Raw genomic sequence first — 6,388 nt, forward strand, 5'->3', positions numbered from 1 at the left:
CTTCTTTTCTTCCTTCTTCTTCTCTTCCTTTTTCTTCGAGAGAGGACATTGATCCCTTATATGCCCTTCTTCTTGGCAATTGTAGCAAATAACTCTTCTTGTCCTACTCTTGCTTCTTGAACTTCTCCTAGCATGAGATTTATTAGTGGAAAAATTCTTAAATGCTCTTCTCATTTTTCTTACCATATATGCTTCTTGATCGCTATCCGTTGAGGCGCTTGATTCTTCGGAGTCGAATGATGGTGGGGATGAAAACTTCTTCTTCTTACCCTTTCCTTTGTTTGCCACAAGGGCTACTCCTCTTGATCTATGTGCTTCTCCATTCAACCCTTCAACTCGAGTTTCGTGAAGCTCCATGGTTGAGAAGAATTCATCTAGAGAAGATTTTTCTAGATCCCTTGAGATGTATATGAATCTACAATGGGCATCCATGTTGTGGTTCTTGGAAAAACATTGATGACTTTCATTATGACATCTCGGTTGAAAAGTTTCCCACTTACACTTGTTAGTCCATTTAAAATTTCTTTAATTCTAGCATAAAGTATATATACCTTTTCTCCTTTTTCGAGTTTGATATTGTTGAGTTGTGTTCGAAGGAGATCTCTACTTGCTAATTTTGCTTCCGTTGTCCCTTCATGAAGCTCAACCAATTTTTCACATAAGTCCTTGGTACTTGTGTAATTTCCAATCCTAATCACTTCTTGTTGGGGAAGCACATTTAGTAGGTGATGACCTTTGAGTTTGCTAAATGCTCTTCCCTTTTCTTCTTGGTCCATTTTATTATGTTGATTGTCTCATTGTGTTCATCCTTAGGCGCTTCAAAATCGCTTCTTATGATTAGCATAATATCGAAGTCGGTATTGAAGAATACCTCTATTATCTTTTCCCACCAAGAGAAGTCTCTTTCAAATTTGGGTGGATGAATGTTTGAGCCTGCCATTTTTGATGATGAAGCTCTTCTTGGCGATTAGTCCGTAGAAGGGCATCCTTACTCTGATATCACTTGTTAAGAATCGTTGGTCAGCTAGAGGGGGGGTTGAATAAACGTTAGCCCTAAATCGTTTACTTCTTTACAAGGTTAGTTTGTGTAAGCGGAATAAAACTAAAACAATAAAAGTAAATAAGAATACAAACGCTAACAAGCTCGATGTAACGTGATTCAGAAATTGCTTGCTCCTACTCTATGGCTTGTCCTTGAGGTGGGCGAACCCTCAATCCTTCTGTGGGTTAGTCCTCGGCAATCTCCGACTAGAGGTTTCTCCTTCTCGGTGGAGCAAACCTCTTATAATGCTCTCTTCCTCTTTACAAGATCAAACTTAGGTTTAGGAAGAAGAGAAAGATTTGGAAGCTTGAAGGATGACTTGGGAGTTTTTTAGATGAGATTAGTAACCTCCTTCAATGCCTCAAGCTCCCTATAAATAAGAGAGAGTTGAACACTAAGTCAACTCATCTCCGCACCAGTTGACTGGTGCATCCACCAGTCAGCTGATGTAGTCGTTGGACACAACCAATGACTCTCTACAGAATCTAAGATTCTGCCAACGATCGTCAACGTCCTTGTACTAGTAAACTGATCCCATCAACCGTCAGGCATAGAGACTCTTTGTGCTCTAGTGAATTTGGACCAGTCGACTGGTCTTAGTACCAGTCTACTGATACTTTACATTCACTCACACTCATCCTCTCTGGAGTCGCCCTTAAAGCCCTCTTCCTTGTCCTTTGTCCCTCAGATGCACTCAAGCTCACGACTCTTCTCCATACACCCTTCGCGTTGCCTTAAAGTCCACTTCCCTCGACTTCACTCCGTTGCCCCTCGTCCGACGGTCCCTCGGATGCACCATCCTTCACTGATCTTTAAGGACCCGAGCCATAGGATGAACTTTTCCAAGCTTGGTCACACAAAGCTTCTCATGTGTGTTTCACCAAATTCTACATGACTCAAACACATATATCAAACCTATATGAAACCTAACTTAAATTCTTTAACACACACATCAAAATTATGATCACATCGGATCAAACCTAGGTCGATTGCACCTATATATATATATATATATATATATGCGAAATAGTCCCCGATTCATTTTTTTTATTTTTAAAAATTAAAAATTCCTTAAAACATCTTAAATACATATATTATACTCCGTAAATATCTAATTTTTTTTTTATCTTGGACACTATAACACAAGAGAGAAGCTTGAATTCTAAAGGGAAAATTTTATTAGTTTAAGTTCATTATAACCCAACCCTTAAATTTTAAAATCTTAAACCCTAAATACATAAAATATACCTCGTGAGTATTTAAAATTTTTAATTTTAAACTCTATAATCCACGAGGGAAGCCTGAACTTTTGAAAGAAAATCTTATTAATTCAAATCCGTTATAACTCAACTCCTAAATCTTAAAATTTGACATCTAGAATGATTTCAAATGCCTAAAATGATTCCAAGCATCTGTACAAGTTCGTTCACATGCACCTGGATTTGATCCAGGCGGCCCAAGTAAAGTCCAGATTTATACACGTGTTATAATAAATATTAATTATAATTACTATAATATTATGATCATTATTATAATATATTATTTGTTACTTTTTATTTGAATTGAAAAGGATTTCATTTGTAGAACTCGGTAGTTGGACGACTCATGCACAGATTCTTAATCAGATTAGGTTTTAGGGGAGCTCAGCTCTCGGATTCGAGGTTATTTTGTATCATTATTAGTTTTTTTTTTTTTTTTGAGTACTTAGCCTCCGCTCTCGTACGCTCGGTTTCTCCTCTCAAAGTGTTGGAGTTACCGGAGGAATATACTGAATTAAAATTACAAGAATTCAAATTCAAACTTGTCTTTGTTAAAATGGACCTTAATGCACAGCCGGAAGGTTGGAGAACGTCACTGATAGGAGTCAAAGCTCTGCGAGGAAGACCAAGGGAAGTTTTTGAGTGACCTGAGTGACCAAAAGCACAAGTGGCCCGCATCCGAGTGGAATGACTGCCGCCTAAGCGTCGAGTGCTATAGATCCTGTTCGAGACAAAAGGAATAATTTGAAACGACCCTGACTCAAAATTTTTGAGTTGACTTGTGCTAGATAATTTTTTTTTTTTACTGTGTCTTGTACCAGACAGAGGAAGAGTTGGAAGTGACTCCATCCCAAATAAAGGGAAGGACTTTGTCTCAGATAAAGGGAAATTTTAAGGCAACTCTATCTAAAGGAGGGAAAAGACTGTATCTCATACAGAAGAATATATTGCACAAGTGTGTGTATTGGGTTCCCCAATAGGAATATTATGTTGGACAAATAATTATAATTAGTTAATTTTAAAAATATAAAAATTAAATTCAATTTATCTGTCGAGATAACCTGAATAGATAATCTTAGACTGTCAATAGGGACTGATTACTGTTAAGTACCGAACTCAGACTGCACAATGACCGAGCGACCGAGTGGGCTGAGAGGCCGAGCGAGCAAGCGTATGACTGAGCGGATCGAGCGAGAAGCCGGACGAGTGAGCGTACGGTCGAGTGAGAAGCCGGACGAGTGAGCGTACGGCCGAGCAAATTGAGTGAGTGAGCGGCTAGACGAGTGAGTGTACACCCGAGCAAATGAAGTGGCCAAGTGAGAGAGCGGTCGAGCAAGTGAGCGGTCGAACGAATGAGCAGCTGAGTGAATGAAGAGTCCGAGCGGGTGAACGATCGAACGAGCGTGCGGCCGAACGAAAGGAGGAAGAGTCACAGCTGGTGAACGACTAGATGGGTGTGCGGTCGGACGAGCGGACGAAGAGGTTGAGCGAATGAAGGGTCCGAGCGAATGAGCAGCCAAGCGAATGAAGAGTCCGAGCGGGTGAATGGTCGGACGGGCATGCGGCCGGACGAGCGGATGAAGAGTCCGAGCGGGTGAATGACCGGACAAGCGTGCGACCGGAAGGGCGTGCAACCAGACGGGTGTGTGGCCGAACGAGCAGATGAAGAGTCGGAGCAAGTGAACAGCCAGACGAGCAGACAAAGAGGCCAAGTGGACAAAGAGTCCAAGCGGGTGAATAGTCGGACGAGCATGCAGCCGGACAAGCAGACGAAAAGTCTGAGCAGGTGAACGGTCGGACGGGCATAACAACAGAGCGACCGAACGAGTGAATGACCGAGGCCTGCGATGGTCGTAGTTTCCTTGAAACAGATTCGCCCCACCTCCGGTTGTGCTTCGAGGTTTACTCGGGTCGTCCGTTTCCCATGATACAACGGTGAACCGTGATTTCCACCTAGCACTGATGGTCATGGCGAACTAAGAGGTACTCGAATGTTATCACAGGTACTCCATCGAACAAGAGATGCACGACAGAGGAGGAGGAGGGGAATGTAGGTGGAGAGCTTCAGCTTTTTGAGCGTGTAATCTTTTACTTGTGGTCGCAGCCTCCTTATATAGGAGCTCAGACCAATGGGCAGTGTTAATGATTGTATAATGATCATTATTTGTCAACTATGAAATGCCAACGTTTCACTCAACTGCATAAATATTTAATTTAATGCATCTGTTACACCCTTAAATAAGCAGCAAAAAAATTTTATGACAAAATATTGGCTGTTCCACTAGGGCAACTTTTGCCCTGACCGATCCAGCATTTTGGCACGCGTCGGTCATGCTCACACACGAGTCAACTTGAATCAGTGCAATCCGAGCCCTGGATTTGCGCCCCCCCTACGCACCTATACATGAGAGAACATCTTCTCATGCATTTGTTCACATCATCAATGCAAGTAAATCAATATAAACCAACTAATATGCCTTGAAACTCCAATGTAGGACTCCATTCACAATAGAGTTTTATGTCTCTTCCACATCTTCTCCATTCACATATATCCAACAATCTCCCACATGAATGAAAATAGGGTATGTGATAGCATTCAACAGTTGAGTCCAGTATAGAACATGTAGATTTTACCCTTTGAACCTTCACTTGTAAAGATCTGTTTGCTTACTGACTGACAATAGATATAATATCATTGAATTGTTCTACCGTCTATGTAAGCATTGACATATCTCACCCAAGACTCTCCCTGATACAACTCAGTTCTCATAAGTGTGTTAATTCTTGGCCATGAACATGCCTGGTTCTGTGAGAAGTTCTAAGAACCATGCCTCCAATTCTCTTGGAAGCGCCCCTACTTCTTTCTCACATAAGTGGTCTCTTAAGAGTATTCCACATTACTCTTCTTGTATCATTAAAAGTCATGTGCTTAGCCTCCATCCTTCACTGATTCATTGGGTCATTCCCCCATAGTGAGCAACTTTATCGGTACAATTAGGTTGTCCCTTTGAATCAATTTCTTGGGATCTTCAGTCTGCATAGGTTGGATTTCCTTTGTACCAACATTTCTCATCGACAATAAGTCCATCTCTCGCGATGAACTTGTAACTAACTCTCTGGCTAACCTCTTGGTTAACGGATCTGCTAGGTTATCCTTTAACTTCACATAGTTAACAGCGATAATTCCCGTTGATAGTAGTTGTCTAATGGTATTATGTCTACGACGTATATGTCTGTACTTACCATTATATAGATGACTCTGTACCTGACCGATTGTTGATTGACTATCACAATGTATGCAAATTACCGGTACATGTTTCGATCATCTTGGAATATCTTCTAAAAATTATCATAGCTATTCATCCTATTCACCATATTTGTCAAGAGTCACAAACTCAAATTCCATCGTGGATCTGGTTATTACCATTTACTTCGAAGATTTCCAAGAAATGGCTATGATGGAGTCAAAGAAAGAGAGCAACAAGCTAACGATATGGATCATGGTCAACCCACTCTAGATGTTAATCATGATCCATTATGCATCAATAGAGGCTCAATTACAAGGGCTAAGACTAGAAAGATGGAAGCACTTAATGTACTAATTGAAGATATGAAATCCAAAACTACCATTGAAGAAGGTTTGACCAAGAGCAAGTCATTCGGCATAGTCAACCTAATTCAAGTCTTAGATGAGTTTAATTAGCACTTAAGTCTCATGTCTATGTAGTAGGGATATGTAGGCTTAATTTAGACTCAATTTCTACTTTTATTTGGGTTGTAATAAAGTCATAAGCTTAAAATGGCTAAGTAGTCTACATAAGCCTTTACTAAATGGACTTTCTTTTGGCCTTTTAGGGTTGAGGGAACAGTAGACGTCGATCCAATTTAAGTTCATTTTGGAAACTTAAATTGAGGCCCTGACTAGATCCTAGTCTGGAGGGAAGGATCTAAGTCATAAATTAATCATATTATTATTGTGTTAATTTTGTTTTGCAAATTAGATATTGTCGTGTTTGACTAACTTAACTTGCATGACAAAAAGGACTTGGGTGAACAGTAGTCAGACACCTTCAAGCATTGGAAAGTA

The sequence above is a fragment of the Zingiber officinale genome, chromosome 3B (genome assembly GCF_018446385.1).
Source record: "Zingiber officinale cultivar Zhangliang chromosome 3B, Zo_v1.1, whole genome shotgun sequence".
In the NCBI taxonomy this organism is placed as follows: domain Eukaryota; kingdom Viridiplantae; phylum Streptophyta; class Magnoliopsida; order Zingiberales; family Zingiberaceae; genus Zingiber; species Zingiber officinale.